This window comes from Crocodylus siamensis, chromosome 4, assembly GCF_052110815.1.
Source record: "Crocodylus siamensis isolate JL-2025a chromosome 4, ASM5211081v1, whole genome shotgun sequence".
NCBI classification, from domain to species: domain Eukaryota; kingdom Metazoa; phylum Chordata; order Crocodylia; family Crocodylidae; genus Crocodylus; species Crocodylus siamensis.
Genome location: NC_143398.1, coordinates 151,152,711 through 151,177,521, shown reverse-complemented (window position 1 = coordinate 151,177,521; position 24,811 = coordinate 151,152,711). Strand labels below are relative to the sequence as shown.

Sequence of the window (24,811 nt, the reverse complement as noted above, 5' to 3'; positions counted from 1 at the left end):
ATGAAATTTATTTCCCTGTATTAATTTCTCCAAATATGTTTCTTTCAGCTTCAGACACTTTTTAGCATAATCCTTGGTGTCTGTCCAGCATATGGAAAGCAATAACTACTGGAATGACTACAATAGCAGTCATCATTCAGAGGGGCCATTTAGCAACGTCCATTCCTACCACTGCTGATAAAGATAGCTGCAAGATGGGATTTCCCATCTTCCAAGACACTAGGAGACAGGGTCCCTGAAAAACTGACTCTTGAATTTACTGATACTCCAGGAGATGACAGTGAAATTTTAATCTGTGGCCTGCAGTGTTCAAAGCATAAGCTACAGAGTGTGCTACAACACATTAGTGTGCCATGAGAACAATGAAAGTGCGCTGCAAGATCCCCGTGTGAGGGGGTAAATGCACTCCTCACCCATCTAGCACCCTGCACCTGCCCTAGTTACTCCAGCAGCACCTGTGGTGGCTGCTCCTCTAGAGATTACTGCTGCTTCTGCTGCCTTCCCTTCCCCTTCCCTGCTTGGAGGCAGCCTGTGTCAGCCCCCTCCCCCTGCCCCTCCTCCCTGACAGGAACATGGTCTGCTATGAGTAGGTAGACAGGCAGGCAAATGGACAAAGCCGTGCTTTGCAGCCCAGCTCATCCCCTCCACTCCTCCCATGCTCCCAGGGCCAACAGGAGGCACTGTGTGTGGGTGGTCACCAGCATGAGCCCCTGCAAGAGCAGCCTTAGCAGTGGGAACTACCCTTGGCCCCCGCAATACTGATCGCAGGTTGGCAGGAGGCAAACAGTGGAAAGAGCAGGGCATAGAAGGGTGAGGTCCTGCTCCTGCCACCCTTAGGTGGCACCACCTAGATCAGTGAGTCTCAGCTTCTTTAGCTTTAAGCCCCCTCCCCATCAACTCCATCTTTTCTGAATTTAGATCGCTCTAAGTGGTTTGCAAAATTCAGAAAAGTTATGGAGGGATGCCTTGAGGCTAAAAATATTGAAAACCACTGGTACAGAGATTAATGCTTTGCTTAAAGATATATTTTGTTTCATTTTTTAACAGTACATCTCAGCACTAGTATGATCTGCTCTGGCATGGAAATGGAATACAATATGTGTTCTGAAAACACACACACACGCGCGCGCGCGCGTGCGCACAACCCCTTTTTGGATGTATGAGTGACGTGTGCCACCAATTCTAATCCAGAAAAGGTATGCCCCAAGGACCAGAAGTCTGCGAAATACTGGCATAAACCTCTGCTGCTTGAGCTTCGAGTACAAGAGTAACTAGCTTGCAACTGTAGTGGAATCCTACCCTTTTAAAAACCACTTTTCTTAAACTATAGAACAAATAAGCAGAAAAGCTTTCTGCATTGTAACTGATATTTACCAAAATTGTGAAGATCTTAAATGTAATAACATTAACACAAGAGCCATGAATCCCTGAAGACTCAAAAAAAAAGATTTCACCATCCCACAAGACCACACTGTAATCGAGTCAACAGTTATTTATTGGAAGGTCTGGAGAACTCTCTGTTGAATTAAAGCTGAATTTAGATATGCTTGTATGACTGCAAGCTTCTATACTAGCTTGAAAATTGTTTCTCTTCCTGGGTGATCGTAAGACTTGTAATACTACAGACAGGGATGGGAAAATATCCTTAAAATTGGGTTTTGGCAAGTCAGTCACTCAAATATTATAAAAAAATATATATCCCGTGACAGCTTAAGCAGATTACCATTACAGTCTGGTATGAAGTGAAGATTGAATGGGGGCATAGCCAGAGCCCTCAAGAAGAACAGCATGTATAAAATATGCTCACTATCCATGCAAAATCTTCTGTGCAATCTTGACTGAAATCTGGTTAATGTATGCTTATTTCAGATCAGTACCCCTGAAATAGTATTCTAAATTTATGGAAAGGATTTTTAAAAAATCCAGGCTCATCATCACAAAATCCTAACTTGTAACAGGCAAGGTAATGGACAAAGAATGGTAAGAAACATATGCAATAACCAGTATGGGACCATTTAATGCTCCAGATATATATACACATTTAAAAAAAAAAACACCACAAAAAAAACATCTATCATTACACCAAATTACCTGTCCCCTGAAGCTTCATTTACATTACAAACTACAATGTGTAATATACAACAGTGGAAATAAGATGAAGAGAATCAAGGTGTAGAGAAATTAAATTTATGGGAGCAGGAAAGGAAACAAGAGTCCTTTATATAAAAGTATATTTGCACTACATGTTTGAAATCATGTGAAAAGGATCTTTCCAGTAATCACTCCATCAGAAATCCCAGTTTTTCCATTTGCTACATAACATCATGGAAAACTGCAGAATCTATGGGTATCCATGACCTACCCAACATCCCATGGCAAGCAGCACCATTTCTGCTCTCTCTCATTTTTGCTACAGTTTTTGCTTCTCGGTCAATCGGCAACAGGGGGGGAAGGGAGAGGGAGGTGGTGCTGCCTATTAGCTGAGGAGCAAAAACCATGGCAAAAATAAGACAGAGCAGAAACAGTGCCACTCGCCGTGGGATGTTACCACACTTTCGGTATGTCATGGAAAAACGTGAGGTTTTGTGTTTTTTAGACTGAGATTTTCTGCTTTTTTTTTCCTGTGGATCCCTGCTTATCATTGCTTTTTAGCTGGTTCTCAGACATGTGGAACACCCCGTCTCCCATCCCTCTGAAAAGTGGTTAACTGCAGAGATATTTCTAAATGGTAAAAGCTGCATTATGAAGGTGTAATCAACTAAAGGTCAACCAATAATTCAGCTGCTTCTAAGAAAAATTGTTATAGGCCTGTTCACATAAAACTTGTACTATTTAACAACACTTTAACAAATTATGTTGGCATTGTAAGAGCTATTTTTTTATTTCATAGAGGTTAGAATATGTCTTTGTATTAGACAATAAATGGTAGACTCCACTGAAGACAGAAGTGTTATAAAACATCAGCATAAACTAATTTCAGAACTTTAAAATGGTTCCACTGATTTTTTATCTTTTGACAGTCTTTGCGCCTCTGAAGTGTGTGCATGACTGTGTGTGTAGGCTTGCTGTACAGAAACCAATGACAGATGCAAGTCTTTAAGTCAACATTCTTAACGAGTAATATATAGTTTGAAAAGTTGAATCTCTCTCCCCAATCTCAATTTGGTATTTCTTTTTCACCAATATTACAATGAAGTATAACTAATAAAACAGTATTTTTACAGGTTTTACCCTATTACTTAAAAAAATTATGTTTTGTTACCTTATATAACATGCAACATTATTATAACCTGAAAATACACTTTTTTTGACCTAAAAGCACCTGGGGCAAGAGGCATCCTATTGAAGGTGTACTTCCCTGATAAAACTGCTTTTGGACTAGAAAAGGCATATGCTAAGTGCCTGGAATCTGAAATGATATCATGTTAAAAATGAAAGTAACATACTTAAATATTCATGAGTTTTTAAAATAGATATTAGCCTCCTTACAATTACCATCAAAAGGTGTTAAAATATTCACTGTACGTGTCCACACGTGCATATTTACTTAGTAATGTAAATTACTGCACAGTAATTAGTTACTGTGCAGTGCAGGAGCACATCTACACGTGCACTCCCGTACTGCGCAATAACTACAGAGTCTTACACCTGCTTGGCCATAAATTTGCTACTGGCATGATGCACGTAGCAAATGTATGCCCAATTGTTACTGTGCAGTAACCAGGGGTCCTCCCTGCTGGGTCTGTCCAGCCACTAGGGGGCCAGCTGAAGCCCAGCTCTAGGGCTACTGCCCTCCCACTGGCTGGACTGCTCTCTGGCAGCCCCCGGCTGCAGGGTATAAAACCCTGTAGCCATTCTGTGCCCTGGGGCACAATGCATAGGAGTAAGTTACTGCACAGTAACTTTACTGTGAAGTAAATGCACATGTAGACACACCCACAGTGTATTAAGTTAAAGGTCTAAACAATATTAGTTAAAATCGCTAGTTAATATTTAAATATTGTAAGGTTTAAAGAATGTTGCCAATACCAACATGGACCTAGGATACTCGATCAGTGCAAGAAACCAAATGAATAGGACTGAGTGACTATAAGGTCATAATTACTACTCTAATTCCCTGCAGAAAAATTATATCAGTGTAAACAGTAAGAAATGGTCTCTAGTTTTTATTTTTCCAAAGCAAACCATTGTTCTCTTGAACTAACTGAAATTTACTGAATTCTTTAACATAATTTATATCATTACTGACAAGCCCTGCTTGTTTAAACACAGCCCTTAATTTAATCTGAATAAAACAAAGTTTACAATACTGAAAATAAACTGTATTAAAACAACTATTTAAAGATGAGAAATCCTGATGCGCACACATGGTCTGCCAAACAAATGAGACTAAGATTGAGTACATCACCTACACCTGTAATATTAGCACAGTAACACTCATGGTAGGACAAACTTTAATGTTTTTCTAAATAAATCACTGCCTACTTCACAATATCAAAGATCTTATGGCTTGGACAAAAAGAACTGAAAATATCACAACTCATCCTTAAAGCTACAGGGCCACAGGCAATAATGGTTTATGACGAGCAACCTCCAAAACACCTACAGGCTTGGCGGCACCAAACTGACTAGCACCATGAATGAAAGGGACCTGTGGGTAGTAATAGACCACAGTATGAATATGACCCAGTAGTGCAATGCTGTAGCCAGTAGGGCAAATAATACTCTGGCATGCAATCTATGCATCTCCAGCAAAACCAAGGGGGTGATTCTTCTGCTCTACTCAGCACTGGGGAGACCACAGCTGGAGTACTGCATCCAGTTCTAGGCACCACACTTTAACAAGAACATGGACAAGCTTAAGAGACTCCAAAGATAAGCCACACACATGATCAGTCTTACACAGCAAGCCATACAACGAAAGGCTGAGGGATCTGGGACTCTTCAACCTGAGGAAAAGAAGGCTGAGAGGGGACCTGGTAGCAGCTTACCGCTACACTTGAGGAGCATATTAAGGGCTTGGGGAGCAACCGTTCACCATGGCACCTGAGGGAAAAACCAGAAATAATGGCCACACACTCCTGGGAGATCAATTCAGGCACAATATTAGGAAAAACTTCTACACAGTTGGGGTGCCCAGACTGTGGAAAAAGCTCTCTCCAGAGGTGATGCAATTGCCTACCCTGGAAACCTTCAAGAGAAAACTAGACAGTCACCTTGCAGGGGTCACTTGACCCCCAGTTATCTTTCCTGCTTGATGCAGGAGGCTGCATCCAATGATCTTCCAAGGTCCCTTCTGGCCTTACAATCTATGAATGGGATGAGAGGGGTACCAACTGCCACACCTACCTTCATGCCACCAGCTTTCATCCTAGGTACATCACAAACCCACTGTCTACAGCTAAGGTCTATGTTACAACCATATCTGCTCTGATCCCACCAACTGGAATGCACACCTTAAGAATCTGGAACAGGGATGCCCAATGAAAATGCAATCCCAGAACTGTAGCCATTCAAACCAACAAAGCCAGACACAGATTTTGTTCCAACCTCTTACAACACCAACCCTGGGACAAAGGAAATCAAAATCTCTTTGGCTGTCACCTAAGCCCTGAGCTTGAATGCCTTATTCACATAATTAATATGAACTCTTAATGCTCCTGGGAAAAAGTCAATAGTCTCAAGGTAGCCATGCAGGACAAACCTGTCCTAGCTTATAAGCAGCCTTGCAACCTCCAACGGCATCTCTCAAGCAACAGGCTATCTAACTCTAATTCTTACTGAGGCACCAAGCCTTGCAACAGAGCTGTGTTTCTTCATCAATACAGACCACATTATCACTAGACAAAAGATACAAATAACAACTTCCAAGGTTCATTTACCTGCAACTCATACATGCCATTACCTGCTTACAGAGCCCCTCTGCTGACTACATCAGACAGACAGGATGATTCTTACATGTAAAAATGAATGAGTATAGATCTGACATCAGCTCAAGAAAGACACAAAGGCCTAACTGCAGTGGAACTTTTGTTAAACTGGAATGATGAAGTAGGAGCTAGACTAAGACCAATTTATTTCAGATATAGCAGCTGTGTCAATACCATTGACTCAGGCTGCTCCCAAGTTCACACATCAACTATCCAAATTAAAAACCCTTTACCTCACTGCTTAGCTGCACTCTGGCCTATGCGCAGAAACTCTCCTAACAATCAGGCTTGAGGACAAGCTTTTTTCTAGTCAGTCCTCCACAGTCGGTCCACTACTCATTCATCCAAGCACTGACAGGCACAGCAGATGAAGTCCATCACCACCCAACTTCCTGACTTTCTTTACTGTACTTCCTGTTTCTATTATCTATAATCAGAGCCAAGCAAGAACAAGAGACAAGTAGTAGGGAGACCAATTCTAAAAGAGCTCTCCTCAACCCCTTCTAGGAATCGATCTGTCCTCTACTTGTCTTCCTTTAGCTGGAGTAAAGCTGTGATATGGTAACGTATGTGGTAATGGCCAGCTGTTGAGTCTTTGGCTTGTTAAGGACCATCCTCATGGTCAATCCTAAATAACAGCACAGACCCACTCTCAAGAGCCATCAAGCGGAAATTAATTACTGTCAACTTGAGCTAGACCTGGACTGGAAAAGATCTATGTTAACCCTAATCCCCCGAGTCATCTAGTCCACCCAGTATTGCAACACACTATTTATTAACCTATCCACAATAGTGAATGCTCCAAAGAGAAAACACATTTTTCAAAAGGCACATAAGAAGCATTTCCCTAACTGAAGGACTTCTCCAAGAGGAAGAAAATCCAGTGCATGTAAAGTCATTAATGCAATTCAACCTGTCACTTTAAAGAGACACTGAAGATACTCACAACCCCTGAATAAACTGAATTATTTAAAAGTCTGAAAGTGAAATTTCCTCACCAAAACAGCTTCTTCCAATATATACAAACACAACATTTAACGACTTAAAGGATTTTTGTCTGTGCCATGTTTTTTTCCTTTTGTTATTGTGGTTGTTAAAGAAAACACTGCAGTCTTTGCATTAAAGAATTGCATGCTGCATGCTCTACTTTGCAGAAAGCACAGCAGCTCTACGACTGGATCAGCTATTCTTGACAAAATACCTTAAAGGAATACTAAAAGCAGCCCCTAACTACACAGCAGAACATTTATGTAGCTTCTAAGTGAAAACTTTTTTTTTTTTTAAAGTAGCAAGTGAAGATTTGTTTGCAAATTTTCTTACATAAAGACTGTTTTCTTCTCTTCCATTCCAATAACATCTGGCCCAACAGCCAGAAAAATCATTGTATTTTGTTTAATTCCCTTTCAATAAAAATATCTTAATTGCAGACAGCTCCTCATGCGCAATTTTGCAGCACTAATATCCACCAGCCATTTTGTTTTTAGCATGTAACACTAGCAACCAGCTGTCTCCAGCCTGCTTCTCTATTAGCATATCACATAATTTAAAAAAAAAATCAGCTTAGAAGCAGTAATGGCTGATTTTTATCATGGGGAATATACATATGTTCCTGCTACCTGATTTTTCCATTTCTACCTTCGTTCTGCTCTACTAGCTTTGACTCAGCAAGTTCTCTTTTTTTCCTTTTCTTAAATATTCACCACTAATTTATCAATGCTATTTTCACACACACACTGTAGTTTTCCCACTGTATTAAAAGAAAGGTTGAAGCACTGTGATTTCAAACAGAGGAGCGTTCTAACTGTAAGTCATTTCAGAGTACATTTAATCTTTTAAATATTTAAAATTAAAGGGAAGAAGGCGTACATTTGGTCAAGTAATTATAGCTGTATTTCACTAGACCAGTTAACCATGAATAATAAATATGTAAAAGCTAACATGCATTATTCTCTCTCCTCAAGGGTGTCACTAGTAGGCAGCAGACAGAAAACAATTCTCCACCTGTTTTGACTGCAACATCCTGCTGTTTGAATGCCAATTACAATGTGGTCTAGTAAAAAGTGTCACTGAAGTCCAACGTGACAAGTTTCTACAGCCAAATTTTAAAAATTTGGAGGCTAAAAGCTAATGTTTTTCTTCAGGAACCTTCTGTCCCCCGCGTAAGGTTCTCCACCATGCCATACTTCCAATATCACAGAGGTGTAATTATCTTTTCTCTAACAACTTTACTTTGTTTCAGTCATATGTACATGGGGAATTCATTTATCTGGTATAATCTGGTCCTCTGTAGCATGTTAGAATATAATGCAATGCTACATTTAAGCACTAACAAGCAAATTACAAAACATTTCCTGATTAGGGGGAAGTGACTGGGCTGAGAGATTAAATAGTCCAAAGGAAACATCTAACTGCAGCAATCATTACTATTTGAACTTTACTTTGATGTTAAAGCACAACAAAAATAACGTCTTCAGACCGTTTCTGCTCTGTTACCTTTCCTTCACACTGACTTTGGAGCACATAGATAGGATGGTTCCCATTATTGCTGTACCTTGTAAATGAACCAATCACATTCCTTTGTTTCATCTGCAAAGCTCCATCAGTGTTATATAACATTTTAGAAACATGAAGATATCTAGGAATATAGTATAGGAGATCCCTAATAAGCAGTACAGTATATACGGAAGCATGCTGTTACTATTCTTAACATCTTTAGTTCTCATACCTTGTTTTTGATTTCATGTCAGAGTTACAAGTGAGTAGCTTCTGTAAAAAGTAATACCAGATGAGTCAGGCATTAGGGGCACCACAGAAATATCCTTCTTCTTCCCAGAAAATTCTACTGAGCCTATAAAGTGTAGACTACACAATACTGTTATATTAAGACTAATGTTTTGTGCCCCTACATGCTCACTATAAAAGAAACGGGTGGGGATTGAGCAAGTACAACAAAAGAACAAAACAGAACTGATTGCACTGATGGAAAAAAATGCATTACAAGTCCAGAAGAACTGACAAAAAATATCCATGCCTAACCCTGAAATAAATAAATTATGCCTTGTGAAATACAGTATTTGAACTGCCTGGCTAGACACTACATTTCTCACCCAAGGAAAAAAAAGGATTTTCACTGCAAAACCTTCTAATAATTACATATATAGAACAGGTGCAAACACAGTCTCAAAGAATCAAGCAAATGCAGTAATGGTACCATATATTTTCTTCACATACTTAATTTTTGTATTTGTTGCATTGTGCATATTATCCTTTATCTTAAGACAAGGGACAACCTAATTATAAAAAGTATACACCACATACATTAATATGTCCTCTGTATTAACTTCATATGACAATGCACTATTGCTTAAAATCTTTCCCTGTAGACTTTTTTTCCTACAATATTGACACATTTCAGCCCAGCCTCTCAAGAGCACACCCAGCTGTGGCCAGTGATCTAGTGCTTTCTTCACACTCTCAATTCAATAGCATCTCCTGTCCAAAGCTTGTGAATCAGCAATATGCTAGCACAGGTACCACAGACACCAAATGCTAAATAAAAATCTAAGTTTATTAAAATAAAACAAAAACAAAACAGAGTAATCATACCAGAAATATGACAGTGATGAAGTAAGAATACTTCCCTCAACGATATTTTACTATAAAAAATTGCAACTACACTTTTTATTGATATTTTGTTTTTAACATTATTTGGATTAACTATCTACTTTATATACAAGCTAAAAACTAAGATTTGAGTGCATAAATGCAAAAGACAGTTTATTAAAATCTTCACATTTCTGTGTCCTTGATTTCTTTGACTCTTGTCCTAATTCCTCTTCCTCACTGTATGCAATATCTCAGATTTTTATATACATTTCCCTTTTAAAAATCATAATTTAGAGCCCTTTTATTTATAATAAGAACTAAACTGTGTTCTACTGTAATCAATAAAAGATGAAGTGTCAACTCATGTTCATTCCCCTGATTTTCTACGTCTCAGCTGAGAATTTTCTACTAATGCTCAGTAGTATTATAAAATAAACAAAGAAAAACAAGAAAAATAAAGGCGACAAAGAAATGGGGAAACAGATATAGAGATTATGAAGGACAGCAATCTGCAGTATCTGTTATACATTAAAAAAAAGGACATGCACATCTTTTATTACCTTATGATATAAAAAAAATAAAGACATCTCCCTTTGTAGTATTAAAATGAAAATCAATGTTTCTACAAAACAGGCTATATATTTCTTAACACAAACACACAGGAACATGCACACATGTGTCTGATTATTTCTTTAAATCCTCTACATGCAGTCCATATAAATCCATACAATATTAAATATCCCTATCCAACCGCCCATAACTGCATTTTGAAACAGACAGAAAAGCAGAACACATCCTAAATTCTACCCAATCCCTTAATCTTTCTGCATAATTTCCTCTTTCATTTAGGGATACAAACCCACCTCTGGATCATGTTGAAGGTTATTCTTTTCTAACCCACAACACACTGCACCATTTTGTCTCCTGGACAGTAGAGAAACAAGCAGAATAGCAGTGAAGGAGTGTACTGGAGTCAGCAGTCAGTGCCAGCCTCATACTGCAGTCTGTACACTGAACGCAATGAAACCCACAGGTGCCTACGTAAAAACACTCCAGCTGCAGACAGCAACTTAATGTTTCCTCTGTGCTCTACTTTCACTTTTCATTAACCCATTGCAAACTCAGAATACTGCACAGCATCTCTCCTCTAAAATATTCAAGACAGCTTTCATTTCAAACAGTTTAATGTAAATTGCATTTGAGGGTTGGCCTCAGAATTCAAAAAGTGTGGTTCAAAAGAATAAATATTACCATGCACAATAATTTCAGTGCATATTAGCATTATTTCTGTGCACTTTACTTCACCCTTGCCTTAATTGCTAAATCAATTATATCATTTTTATACTTTCTTAGGAAAAATAAATGCATACACATCGCACATCAGAAATGCAGTACAAGTAAAACTGCATCAGGGACTAAATACTGTATTTGGTACTAGTGCATGTTCTAAGGTCTCCCATGGAGTAAGCCATCTGCCTAGAGGTGAACCCACCACTGTTTGCAATATGGAAACATTCTAATTAGTAAGAAAAAATATAAAATGTGGCATTAGACAACAGCAAATTTTAGACAAATTAAACTCCACCCATTTACCATACACATTCTTCTCTTGCAAAGGTCATTTGAAATACACAAGGACAATTAATTGTAATCTGCACTTTTCAAGAAGATTGCAGTAGAAAAATAACTTGAAAATCATTAAGAATACATATTGTCAGTTGAGTGACTGCCTGACTAAATGACTCACTGTCCTTTGAAAATAATTTTGTGACTAACCTCTCTCATACAAAATGAAGTTACACTGACTAGTTGTTACCTTTCAACAGTTAAAAGTCCAAACAGAAAAACAAATGAGAAAGAATTTAGAATTTTACTAAGGAATATTCAAATTAGGCTACAATAGGGCTAATGCAATTCATCTTGCATGCACTTGGCAGGACATTGCAGCCAAAAAGATGAAAAGTCTGACACCTGCTGGACCTACATGTAATAGTACACATATTCTACAGACTTGCCCCCCAAATTAAAAGCAATTTGGCAGAATAATGTAAATTCTGGATAAGGCAGTAATATTATTTATTATTGTTTATAGCACTGAAAATTAAACCGGTAGCTGTCACATGCCTTGAAAAAATGGATACTATCTCCATCCCAAATAGCTTACAATTAAAATTGTAGACAAATCAGAATGAGAAAAAAGCAGAGGGGGGAGCAAAACAGTACACAAAGAACATGTTCATCATCTTTTCTTTTAGGTACTTGTGATTATTTATGCACAGTAGAATTCAACACCCAAAACAATGAAATAATGCAACAAGCTAAAAATAAATCGGTGTCCTGCCAATAACTTGCAGAATTCCAGGAGATGGACTAGTAATTTATAACACTTCAAGCACCTACCAGGAATGCAGACCTATTGTACCTGGCAAAACCCCATGACTAGACACAAGAAAAGAAGGAAGAGGGCCATCCTGTGCATTACTCCAGTGGTACTGAAACTTCTAGCCCCACAGGCCAGATGAGTGGTGTAAGATTGGTCTGCAGGAAGGATCCAGTGCAAGGTCAATGCATAGGGTTGGTCTGTGGGTGCAATCCATCATGTCAGCTTGGCCCCGTGTGCTACATCTTGGTACAAAGGAACCCTGCACCACATATCCAGCCTGTAGACCCAGAGTTGAGCATCACCAGGATAGACCAAGGGAAATTGTTTTTTAATGTGGTTTAAAAGGTTTGGAAGCTGCAGCAATTAATGGTCATACCACTGCCCTGTCCCCCTCCTACCCATCAAAACTCCAGATATATGGGGAGTCCCATGGGCTAGATTACCAAAGCCAGGGTATATATACACACCTTTATAGACTATAATGACAGCCAGAGGATGAGCACCATTGTGTCAATCCAACATTTTACTTGTTAGATCACTACCACAGGAAGCAGTCAACAAGATTCTACCTTCCCTTCACACAGAAAAGATTTGAACCTCTATCACTTAGGCTTCCAGGTGCAAGTTTCTGTTCATCAGGCCACAGGTTAGGTTAGGCATTATATAAAGTACTCTCTCCAGCAGTCCTTCTGGGCAACCAAAAAGGAAAACATATGGGGCTAGGAGGAAAAAAACAAACTAGAGAGTGTGTGTGACTGAAATGGATGCTACTCTAGAAGGGAGGATCTTGGTTTTAGCTTGGACCACTGTTCACAGGGGATAGAAAATTCCCCATTGCTCCTTATCCATTTTATCCAATGACTGTTAAATGCAAGGTACAGTAACTCACCTCCAAAGGGACCGCTACAGATGCCTGATGTGTGCCCTGGTAGTTACAGTTCTGTGCTAAAAAGTCAAAGATATTAAGTCCAAACCTATCTGGATAAAGTAGGTCTAGAACCTGGGTCTTTAAGCTAACCTCTGAGCTACTGGATAACATATAAGAGGGCCCTCCTGGGATTTGCAAGGTTACAGTTTTGGAACTTACACCCAGGTATGTGTTTGGAGATGCATACCTGCCCAGCCAAAGCATAGCTCTGCACATGCTGTACATGTGCACACGCTCAGCAACCAGATAGACATTTATGCATCCACACTGCATTGTGAGTAGAATTGCAAACTATAGTTCAGTGCCAAAAATGGCAGTTACATTGTTGGGAAACTGCCATTTGGGCATGGAAAGTGAAACAAAATTCTTTCCATTGATTTTTCTGCTAAAACTACCAAAATATAGTATAAGGAGAAATAGCCAATAATAATACATATTTTACGAAGTGGGGAGAATGACAATGAAGTAAAATGTAATAACCTACTGTCTGCCAGAATCTGACAGGCTCAAATAAAGAGGGAAGATTGATTCTTTTTCACTAAGATTTTTGGAGAGTAGAAGATTCACTAAATACAATCCAAAAGGAAAGTTGGGCAACTGTAAATGCAGAAACAAAATAATATCACTACCAGTTCTAAAAACCAACAAAAAATGCAAAATGAAAAGTAAAACAATTTATTCAAATACTGACGGAGGTCCAATTTATGGAACTGTGCCTAGATCTATGAGGTCTGAACCTGGCAACCAAATGGGGGAATTACCAAATATATATTATACATATTTAGTTATTTATTTTTTTACTATTTATAAAATACTTTACTCCATCAGTAGGCACCAACCCTGTCTATTAGACAGCACTGTGACATTTGAAACTGACAACTATATGCAACTAGCTACTATCATGTATAGATTGCTCACAATTACTCCAATGTAACAGCAAACTAACAGTAAGTAAATTGATTGATTCCCAGTTTTTAAATGCAGTAGTTGCCAAATGAGAATACTGGCATGTCAAGTAAGGCAGATAAAACTCATTGCCGGACACATTTTACACCACATAAATGCACATACCAACCCTTTGGTATTCAGTCACACCAATAAAAAAGTAAAGAAAGAAAGTAGGCACATTTGTACCAGTCGTCAAGGGCTTACACAGCACTGTTGGAGATGACAGCTTGGTGTTTCAAGCTGCAATATGGGACATGATGCCAACCTACAATCTATGCTCCTGGAATCTTAAAGGGTTCAAAAGTTAATCTCACAAGTGAATGGAAGCAGACAGACACTCAGTGTCATTTACATGCTTATTTTTAGAACAACATTCTTTTACACTTTAATTTTTTTTACACAGATTTGAGACATTTACACCAGTGTAGGGGTTTGTGTCATCTGTGTAGCCCTTTTTGATCCAGTGCAAAGGCTGATTATATGAGAGTAAATGTGTTGTATATCCAAGCCCTTAGACTTGTTTAATCCATAGAAATGTAGACAAGAGTGCTTAGCTACAATTATGTCACCAGCACACATGTGGTAGATATGCTATAGTAAAATACCATCTTGGAGACAAAGTGGGATAAACCCATCCATGCTGCAGCATCCAAAGCTGTAGTAAAAATACATTATAATGCTTACATATAAACCAGTAAAAAGTATAATACTTGCTGGTAAATTAAAAAGACTATGTCTGGTGAGGGACAAGAACATGGCAGAGTCATTTGAAGCAGAAATTCCAGTTTAACTGTTAATAAAGAAGGGTAGGACTAATGGTTACATCAGAGAGCCTCAGCTACCCAAATTGCTGGAAATGATCATTGCTGGTTAGCAAAATACATACAGAAAACACTGCATTTGGTACATGACACAGAACATGGGTATTCCATATTTATGCTCTAACTTTTACGGATGATCTCATAATAATATGAAAAGCTTGTGATAATATAATCAAGGACTGAAACAAAAGAGTATTAATTTGAATAATTGGCTCTTAGCACTTTCAAATTGTGAGTGTGCAATGGTTGTTGCTCCCTCCTCCACAGCAGGTCACTGGATAACTGTGTGGAAAGGCTTCTCTCTTTCCTACCGTTGCATACCATAATGCCAATATGTAAAGCATTGTACTAATGTATAAAACAACACTTTTTTTTATTAATTTGTATCCACAGCCAAATTAGCAAAAACTAATTCCAAATCCAAGTGTCCAGAAGCATAAGTGGCCCTACTGGTGGCAAACATCCTCCACCCATACCTGGTGCTTCAGATGTTTCTGAAACCTTTGGTGGGCATCCTACTTGCAGGCCCAAGCCTGGAGGCTTGGGGTTTGGATGCCCCTGAGTTTTGCTTGCCTTAGCCATAAGCCCTTGGAGCAAGCAAGGGAGGAGACTCCCATTTCCATAAACTGGGCTTAAAGCCGCTGCACCTCGGCAGGTACCAAACCACACCAGAAGAGCAGTTTTCCTGTGATGCGGTTCGGGAAAACTGCCTTCTTGGACACAGATGCATGGTATTTCCCCAGCCAGTTTAAGAAGCCACTACACTTGTCCTGAGCCTTCAAGAGGCAACGCATAAGACTACAAAGAAACCGTAATGGGCTAGGGCAGGCATGTCAAAGGTCTGACTGGTAGGGCTCCTGGAGAGGGTGGAAATTCAAGGGAAGGGCAAGCAGGGGTGGAGGCTGCCACTGAATTCTGGTGTCTGGAGTCCTGCTGGGGCATGTGTCAGTGACAGAGGGGCAACCTGCAAATGTGTTAATCCCTGCAGCTCAGGAATCCACTGCAGTTAACACTGTTGCCATTCATCCCACCACTGAAGATAGGTGTGTCTGGATCTGGCCAGCAAGGCTCCCTGCAGTCCATATCCAGCCCACAAGGAGCCCAATGATTTGCATCTGACCTAGGGTGGGGCAAGGGAGCGTGACACACCCGAGTTACGGTATTATTCCTCCAACAAAGCAGCAGCATTGGATTAGAAGAACTGCCCCTATGCTTTTTCCTCTTTGTAGTTCCTGACATACTAGACATGTTGGGAACTGGCTGTGAGGGGGGAATGCTCACAATACTGTTCCCCAAGCTACTCTAACTTATGCCAGTGAAGTGTTTTGGCCCCAGCAACAGCCTAAACTACAGGCAAAAAAATACTTTTGACTCTAGACTGCCTCTTATCTTCAGTACTGCTCAGGATAGACTGTACCCTATTTTATTTTTATTTTTTAGTTAATAGAGAAACCCAAAAGTGTTCAAATTACCAAAAGCATAAATGTAACTTTGCCCAAACCAGAATACTCAAGGAAATATTATATGCTGTTGATTCCCAGTACAACTAACCCAACAGTCTATACGCAGAAATTCTTATCTCATGACAGCTAAAGTCAGTAGTGCAGTGGTGCTCAACCTTTTCCCCGCCATGGGCTAGATGGACAGTGCCTAGCCTAACCACAGACTGGATGATGGCTGTCCAGCCACGTGGAGGGAAAGAGGGGACAGTCCAGCCTAAGCCCAGCCCCACAAGGGGGGAAGGGGGCTTCACCTGGCCCCACAGAGGAAAAGGGGCCTTGACCCAGTCCCACCCGTTATAAAGAGGTCTGAAACTGAACATACAAAACAAATATTATGAAATTAACATTTTAAGATGTTTTGATCTTAAATAGTAACTTCCTAAATATTTGGTGAGAGGTTTTCAGTCCACACCAATTGTAACAGTTGATACATTTACTTTTTTCTTCTATAAATACGTTGTTGGAATTTACCAGGAAGTGCTACTTACCATTGTTTTTACAAGTTCTACTTAGACATACAGTAAGTTAGATTTGAAAAATACTCTGCCAGTAGTGATGAAGTTTTTCTTTTTGTGAACTGAGCAGCTCACAGTAAAATTTCGTCAATGCTAAAGTTGCTATAACAGAAATAATTTTAGTTATAGAATGACTGCTTACAGCATATACCAACACAATCAAACCAAAATTGTACATGATGTCAAAAAACTACAGTTCACAACATCCTTGAAACATTCAGTAGCTGCATAGAAATATGTAAGGGGGTAGGAAGCACCAACCAATCCTTTCTGACTCTTTGGTATTTACAGTTATCTAAACATAGCTCCTCTCAAAACATACCAGCTTATTAATAAAACATACAGAATAATGTGAATAAAGTGGGAGTGGTGGAAGCTAAAAGGACTGGGCAATGAATAAAGCCTTCTAAAAATACAAGTGTTCAGTACATATTCCAACCATATGAAAAATAGATGCTATCCAAGTCAGTCATTTCTAATCTTTAACAGGTCTTTCTGAGAAAGGAAAAGAGGGCATAACAAGGCGTATCAGGCCAAAGGATGTAAAATATATACAATGTATCTCACATTCTGTTGACCTGAGTTGCCACTGTTTTGATTATTGGGGTCCAGCCTCAAGAAGTTATTAAAACTGCTGAACTTGAAGGGTTGCAATGAAAGATGATGGCGTGCCTTTACAAGTTGCTTCCTTTCATTTGCAAATATTAAATTTACTGTGACTTTGTGATCCCTCTTTTATCCAAATTAATTTTGTAAAATCATCTGGAACGCTACATAATTTAAACCTGGAAAAACCTGAACCTCTCAAAAGCCACCAATCCCTGGCTTCTGTTAAAAAAAAAGGCATCACCAAGCTTACATGTGAGGGGGCCAGCATGCTTTGAAACATCAGCTTAAAGCAGTGTAGGTACACAGTGCTGGAGCTCAAAGTCCTCCATCCATCAACACTGCTTAACGCTCATTAAAATAACCTGATTACCATATTTAGCTGAATCCAAAATGACTTTGAATGCAAGATGGCTCTTCAGTAATTAAAGTACATACATGAAAAATTATAAATGTATTCTAATGTTGCATGTATAGAATCTAATTAGCAGAAGGTTGTCTTAAATTCTCCCCACCCCCACTGCTGTAGCAAAGAGCAGCAGTGAGGGGTGATGGCCAGGATGGCCATCTCTTGCTTTCATGCCAACTCTATCCCTTGCCTCTCCCCACACCTGTGCCTGACACTTTGCCTGTCCTCCCTACCAATTGCTCCTCAATGCCTGCCTTCCTCCTGCCTGCTTCCCACTTTGTGCCCTCCTGTGTCTGTAACTACCCTCTGCTGTTTGCACCCCATTTCCCTTCCTCCCTCCTGCAGCCTACTCCCGACCCATGCCCCCATGCCTGTGCTTGTTCCCTGCCTCTTGTCCCCTTGTGCTGCCCACCCCCCACCCACACTTATCTTCTACTGCAGCTCTCTTCTTGCTCCAGGGCAAATCAGCAGCAGCGGTGGCCCCAGTCAGGGAGAAGCAGCTGCAGCTCCCAGCTATGCCAAATGGGGGCAGTAAGGCCCAGAGCTGCAACAGAATTTAAGGGTGGAGAAGGTAGCACAGGGTGGGGCTGGCTGCATGGTCTTCCCCCCAAGCCACATGTGCAAGTCTGCCCCATTTCCTAGCCCCAACCTCAACCTCAACTGATGGTCTGCCTGTGCTCCCCTGAATGTGAGCTCCCTTCCCTACCAAACAAGCCATCTTGTCCCAAGGCAGAGGGCAGCTCTGCTCTGGCCTTGGCCCCAAGCCTGGGGCCAAAGCCAGAGCCGAGCCACTGCCTGACGCGGGCTGGTACCCAAATCCAAGTTGAGGCTCCCCTGAGTCAACCTCTGCCAATGCTTGGGGGAAAAAACCCTTGTTTTGGATTAGACTAAATACAATAAATGACCTAATGAAGAATGTCTTGCATGTGAAAGCTTGTCTATCTCTATCCCAGTAATTATGCAGTTGGGCCAATAAAAAATATCACCCTAAGAATGCATTAAAATAAGCACCTGAATCAACATTTTGCATCTAAAAATCACTTGCAGCAGATCTAGACTCCACTAAAGAGACAAAGGTGACAAAATTGTCGAGGCTTAAGCAAATATATTGATTTAATCTCATTGTAATTTTTTAGGATAATATAAGGTGAGTGAGGAGGGATCTAAGAAAATTTTGATATGGATTCAACAAATATGTCTATTACAGGACTCCAAAGTTAAAAGTAAAAGAAAGGATGAAAGGAAATGCTGGAAAGGAGCCAGGAAGAGGGAAACAGTGGCAAGAGCACAGGGAAAGATAAGAAAGGAGTGGGGAGAAATGGAGGGAGTTTGGTGACAGGGTAATAAAGCTGGTAGCCTCTAGAGGACACCCCCTCTCAGATACTGAACAAAACCCAGAATCCCCAATTCTCAACATTCCCCTGCAGTACAGCAATTCACTTGCAGTGTCTCTTATCCCTGCTAGCAGCTGGTCCATACAAAAGACTAACATCAGCTAGTTATTTCAAGCGGAAAATGTTAACTGTGATACTGATATCTGAAGCCTTTTATATTATTTCAGATACACACATACACTCTCTCACCGTTAAAGATAATAACAGTCAAATAGCAACTCATTGGCTTTATTTCACAAATCGGTATAAACATATAAACACACACACACACACACAGATACTCTTAATATATAAATTAACAGAAAGCAACAATGAATTAAAATGCAAAATAAAATTGTCAGGTACACCTTTATGAGATAAATATGTTTCTCCAAGAATTTTGTTGATTAATTTTTTGATTTTTATCCCTTTCTAAAAAAAGAACAGAAAATCACCCTCTCCTTTAACTCAGATAGCCAGTAAAGCCTTGATGTGGCCACATATGATTTTCTCTCCCCACCTCCACCCCCAACCCTCCCCAAGGGGATTCTTTAGAATGATGTTACAATCCATACTAAATGTTTTAAGTAAGCTATAACCACAGAATCCACTTATGCAAAGACTTATTTCACCCCCAAACCTTCTGGGAACATGTATGGTCCATTAGAAGATTTAGAAAAGCAACTAATCCTAAGAAATACATGATGGTCTCAGTCATCTGCCAGAATGCGGAAGGGATTACAAGGGAATTCTGCAGAAACGCCTGTTGCATCAAGTATTTAAAATTCCTTTCAGCCATGCTCAGAGTTGTATCTAGGACTTCTCTCTTCATCTCAGTGTCAGGAAACATATCCCTCCTGTGAGCGCCAGCTCACCAGACAAATCACTAAAAGCCAAGGGAAAGAGGGCAACAGTACTGACTGATATATGTGTATTAGGCAAAGCAGCAAGTATTTCCTTTGGATTTGGCTGATTCGGAGGGACAGTGATTGGATTTGGTGATTCGACTCACTGTCCTGATTCAATTCAGCTGATTTGGATCCAGAAATTTGGCTATAGGCTAAGCAGGCAGCAGTCCTCAACCATGCTGGACACAGCGACCTTCAGGTGGTAAGTCTCTTGTGGTAGGTGGAGGGGGGAAGAAAGGGGCGTGGGGGGAGACAGATCAATGCCTCCACAGCGAGGGAGGGATTGGGGCTGGGACAAGCTGCCCAGCCAGGGTAGGAGGGGGTGCGGGACCCCAGCCACTGCGTGCCACCAGTCCAGGAGCTGATTTTCCGGTGGCTCCTCCGGCGGCTGCCGCCACCTGTCTGGGAAATCATGGGAGTGGGCACGTGCTACCAGATCTGCGTAGGGTGGGTTGTACCAGGCTGTGCTTTGGACAGGCAGTGGAAGGTGCTGGAAGCAGTGGCTCTGTCCTGCTGCCTCTTGCCCAGCCGGGGGGGTGGCGATGCCGGTGCAGCTACTCCGGGAGGAAGATGCTGGGAGTGGGGGCTATGCCCTCTCACCGCTCACCCAGCTGCGGCAGAGAGGCGTGGGACGGTGTCACTGCACTGCCACAGACAAGCAGCGTGCAGCAGCAGAAGCCGCTCCAGCCTCCCCGCACCTCCTGGACAAGCCACAGCTTTGCCTGGACTGGGCAAGCAGCAAAAGGGCATGGGGGTGGACATGTGCACCCGGATCGGGGCAGGTCAGTGGCAGGGACTATGGGGAATTTTAGGGTGGCTGCAGCCCCCCATAGTCCCTGCTCCACTGCACTCAGCAGGGCGGGTGGAGCCAGGACTGCACTCCGGGCTGTGGCTGGGGCTAGCCACACAGAGCACAGTCCTGGCTCCATCCGCCCCACAAAGTGCAGCCTGGTGGCTGGGGCTAGCCACCCAGAGCTTAGTCCAGCCCAGACTGCTCCACACAGATCCAGGGGCACACGCCTACTCCAATGTCCTCCCAGACCAGTGGCGAGAGCCGCCAGAGGAGCCACCAGAAGAGCAGATCCTGGACTGGCAGCGCACAGTGGCAGGAGCCCCCCTCCCCAAGTCCTGCACTCCCCCACCCCAGCTGGGCAGTTTGTCCCACCCCCAGCCCCAATCCCTCCCTCACTGTGGGGGCATTGATCTGCCCCCCCACGCCCCTTCCCTCCCCCCTCCGCCCACCACAACAGACTTACCAACTGGGGGCAGCTGTGTCCACCATGGACGAGGACTGCTGCCTGCTTAGTCTACGGCTAAATCTCCAAATCTCTCCAAATCAATTCGGACGCTTCTGAATCTATTCGGACCTTTTAATGGGTCTCTCGATTCAGAGATTCAGCCACAAAACTGGGCCGAATCTCCTCCAAATCAAATTGGCTACTGAAGCCTTGCACAGCTCTAATGTGTGTTTGATCACACCAAATAAATATCTGGAGAAAGAGGAAGAAACTTGAGCGTAAACCTCAGGAGAGCGCTCTAAAGTAAGTCCTGGGGGAAGAGATTAAAGCCTAACATTAAGATGTAGCAGGCAGGAAAAGCATATTGATCCACTGAAGCACTTTAGAAGCAATGGAAAAAAGGGTGTCAGGATGTTAGTTGAGGATCTTTACCTTCTGGAAGTGCAGTACTGTAGGTAAGTAGACAGCTTTGGGACTGAAAAAAGACTCTGCACTTACCAGGAGCACGGGCTTACCCAACTTAAGTAATGTTTATTAAAGTACACATTCTCATGGTATTACCAGCCCCGAAACTGATCTTCAATTAGCAGCCCTGAAACAAAGAGAAGCCTTGAAAATGAAGAAAGCCATTTGTATTAAAGTTTCAAAGCAGTTAATAGTGGTGCAAAAAGTGCCTGTTAAATAAAAATTGCTGTTCATGAGGTGGTATTTGTACTCAAAGAGTAATCATCAATGGCTCAATGCTTAATTGGGAGGAGGTATCCAGTGGGGTTCATCAGGGACTTGTCCTGGGTCTAGTACTATTTAATATCTTCATTAACGATTCAGAGCAGGGGTGCCAAACATACAGCCTGGGGGCAGGATCTGGCTCACTAGACTACCAGCAGGACACTGGAAATTAGGGGTAAGAGGCAGCAGTGGTGACAAAGCCAACAGACATCCAGTGATGGCAGAAGAGGTAGCAGAGCATTTGGCAGCAGCAGTGGAGGCAGCAGAGCATGTAGCAGGAACAGAGCCTTCAGCTATGGCAGCACCTGCAGCAGAAATAGCTCCAGCCCCTACTGTGTCCATTCTGCTGGAGCCAGAGCTTGAACTGCAGCCACAACACAGGGCACATGACAGCGCAGGGGTGGGCAATTATTTTGGGCAGAGGACCGCTTACTGAGTTTTGGCAAGCCATTGAGGGCCACATGACAGGCAGCCAGGGGAAGATAAATATTAATTTTCTAAAATTTTTAGGGGCCCCCCCGGACCAGATAGAATGGCCTGGTGGGCTGCATCCATCCTGCGGGCTGCGTTTTACCCACCCGTGTGATAGCGGTAGCTCCTGCTGTGGCTGGAGCCACAGCCATATGCTCTCCTGCCACTACCATCACCAGATGTTCCACTGCTGCCACCACAACCATTGCCACCTTGTGCTACTTTGCTGTTGCCATTTTGTGCTCTGCTGCCTCAGCCACTAAATGCTCCACTGCCAATGCTTCCTTGTGCCCCAGGCTGAATCCAGCCTGCAAGGATCCCAACCTGGGACACAGGGTGAGTTTGACACCCCTGATTTGAAGGAGATCATGTGCACAGTTAGCAAATTTACAGGTAACACTAAGATAAGTACAGTTACAGATACTTTGGAAGATAAGATCAGGATTCAGAATGACCTTGATAAACTGGAAAAGCATGAGATCCTTCAATGAAGTTGGAACAATCACATTCACAAATACAGACTACAGACAGTTGACTAGGCAGCAGTACTGCAGAAAAGGACCTTGAGTTATAGCAAACAATAATCTGAATGATGAGCCAACAGCAGACAATTAGGATTAGGATTGTTGTTAAAAAACAAACAAATCAACAAAAAACCCCAAAAGAACAAAAAAGGCAATAGCATATTGGGCTATATTAATAGGAGCATCACTTGCAAATCAAAGGAAGCAATTTTTTCACTTTTACATCACCTGGAATAATGCATTCAGTTCTGGACCTTGCATGCTAAGAAAATGGGGGCAAATTAGAAAGAGGTCAGTCAGCAGAGAATGACAAAAATGATCGTTGGTCTAAGAAACAGGATTCACGAGAAATGATTGGAAATACTGGGATTATTTAGAATGGAGAAAAGAAAATTATGGGGAGATTTGATAACAGTCTTCAAATACCTGGGCTAGGGACAGACATTAAAAAAGCCTGAGCCTAAATTGATTCAACCTTTGCAGGTTAGTCTAACTTGGCTAGGCTAAATCAGTTTTTTAACTGAACAGATATGCCTGCAGTGGCTCAGGCTAGAAGCCAGGGGGCACTAGAGCAGCACTGAACTGGGGGTTGTGGGGGGGGGGGAGCATTATGGTCAGGCCCCAGCAGGATGTTCTGATTAGCCCAGCAGGGAATCAATAACAGTGTTTATCACCCCTAACTTAGTGTTTATCACCCCATTAAGAAAACAACAGAGGGATATTACCAGCTTCCTGTTGATTCAGCATGACTATAGCCAGCATGTGATCTGCTAGCTAATATACAGACACCTCTCAACAAGGCAGAGGGGAGGGAGGAATTCCTGTTTAGCAGGGAGTGGGGAGCAGCCCACAGTCTTGCTGGAGCTGCAGCCAAGGAACAGAAGGGAGGGGGCAGCCCTGCTGTGGAGCAGAGCCCTTTACAGCCCAGACAGCATGCCAGGATGCTGGGGGAGTCTGATTTATTATAAACCAGCAAGGGGTCTGGGACAGATATTCTATAAACTGGTCTGAGCCAAATCAGCTAGGTTTACATTCAAACAGGTTTATTTCAAACAGGTTTCAGCCATTTTCAACCGGTGCACTGAACATCTATTCTGTTACAGGTTTAAACCAGTTTCTGATCACTTAAACCAGTTTATGTGTAATGTCTGTCCCTAGCCCTGAAGGGTAGAAATACAAAGGATACAGATGAACTACTCTCTGTCACTGCTGAGTACAGGACAAGGAGCAATGGAAATTTAGGTTGTAGGTTTCCAGCAAGGGAAATTTAGGCTGTAAATAAGAACTTTCACTATGAAGATGGTCAAGCATTTGAAGATATTACCTAGAGAGGTTGTGAAATGTCCATGGAATGGCTTAGCTGGGAATGTTCCTGCCTTGAGCAGGAGACCAGACTAGATGATCTCCTAAAGTCTTTTCCACCATCTCTTCCAGCCATCGTTTTTCTTATCATTCTATGTTTGTGATTGCTGTGCTAGATGGACCAGGTTGATTCAACTCACAAATGCTCTTTTCAAGCTGTGGCCTTCACAGTAAGAATCTCAGGAGAACCACAAGGGAGTTCAACTGTGTGAAACTTTCAGCTTCATGTCTATATTCCTACCTAGCTCAATACTGGTATTCTTGCCATACAAGCACTGTGCAGACCTAACTCTTATTAGTGCACAGCTTAGGAAAACTAAACTTGAGGTGCATGACTATATGCCTTGGGCTTATAATGACCTCCAGAAGGACATGAGCTTGCAAAGTTTTAATGAGTCCATCCTTGAACTACAATAGTACCATCCACATTCCCTGGGATGGATTAGGAATAGCAAATCTTACATCTGCGCAGGAGGTTGGATTAGATGACCCTTAAGGTGTTTTCTCTGAAAGTAAAATATTTAGAGATTTTAAATTTAAAATGTGAAAATGTATTTA

The 24,811-nt window shown here is 41.6% G+C and overlaps 1 protein-coding gene across 10 annotated transcripts in view; it reads right to left on the bottom strand.

Annotated features, from left to right (window-relative positions):
• The window catches only part of TANC2 (tetratricopeptide repeat, ankyrin repeat and coiled-coil containing 2), a 780,830-nt gene that overhangs the window by 513,689 nt on the left and 242,330 nt on the right, over window positions 1-24,811 (bottom strand). The window contains exon 1 of one of the 10 annotated variants that reach the window (XM_090044153.1): window positions 10,400-10,497. The exons of the other annotated variants lie outside the window; for them this stretch is intronic. The gene's annotated coding sequence lies outside the window, so the exon portion shown is untranslated. Of the gene's footprint in view, window positions 1-10,399; window positions 10,498-24,811 lie in introns of those variants that run through there. 10 annotated transcript variants of the gene reach the window in all.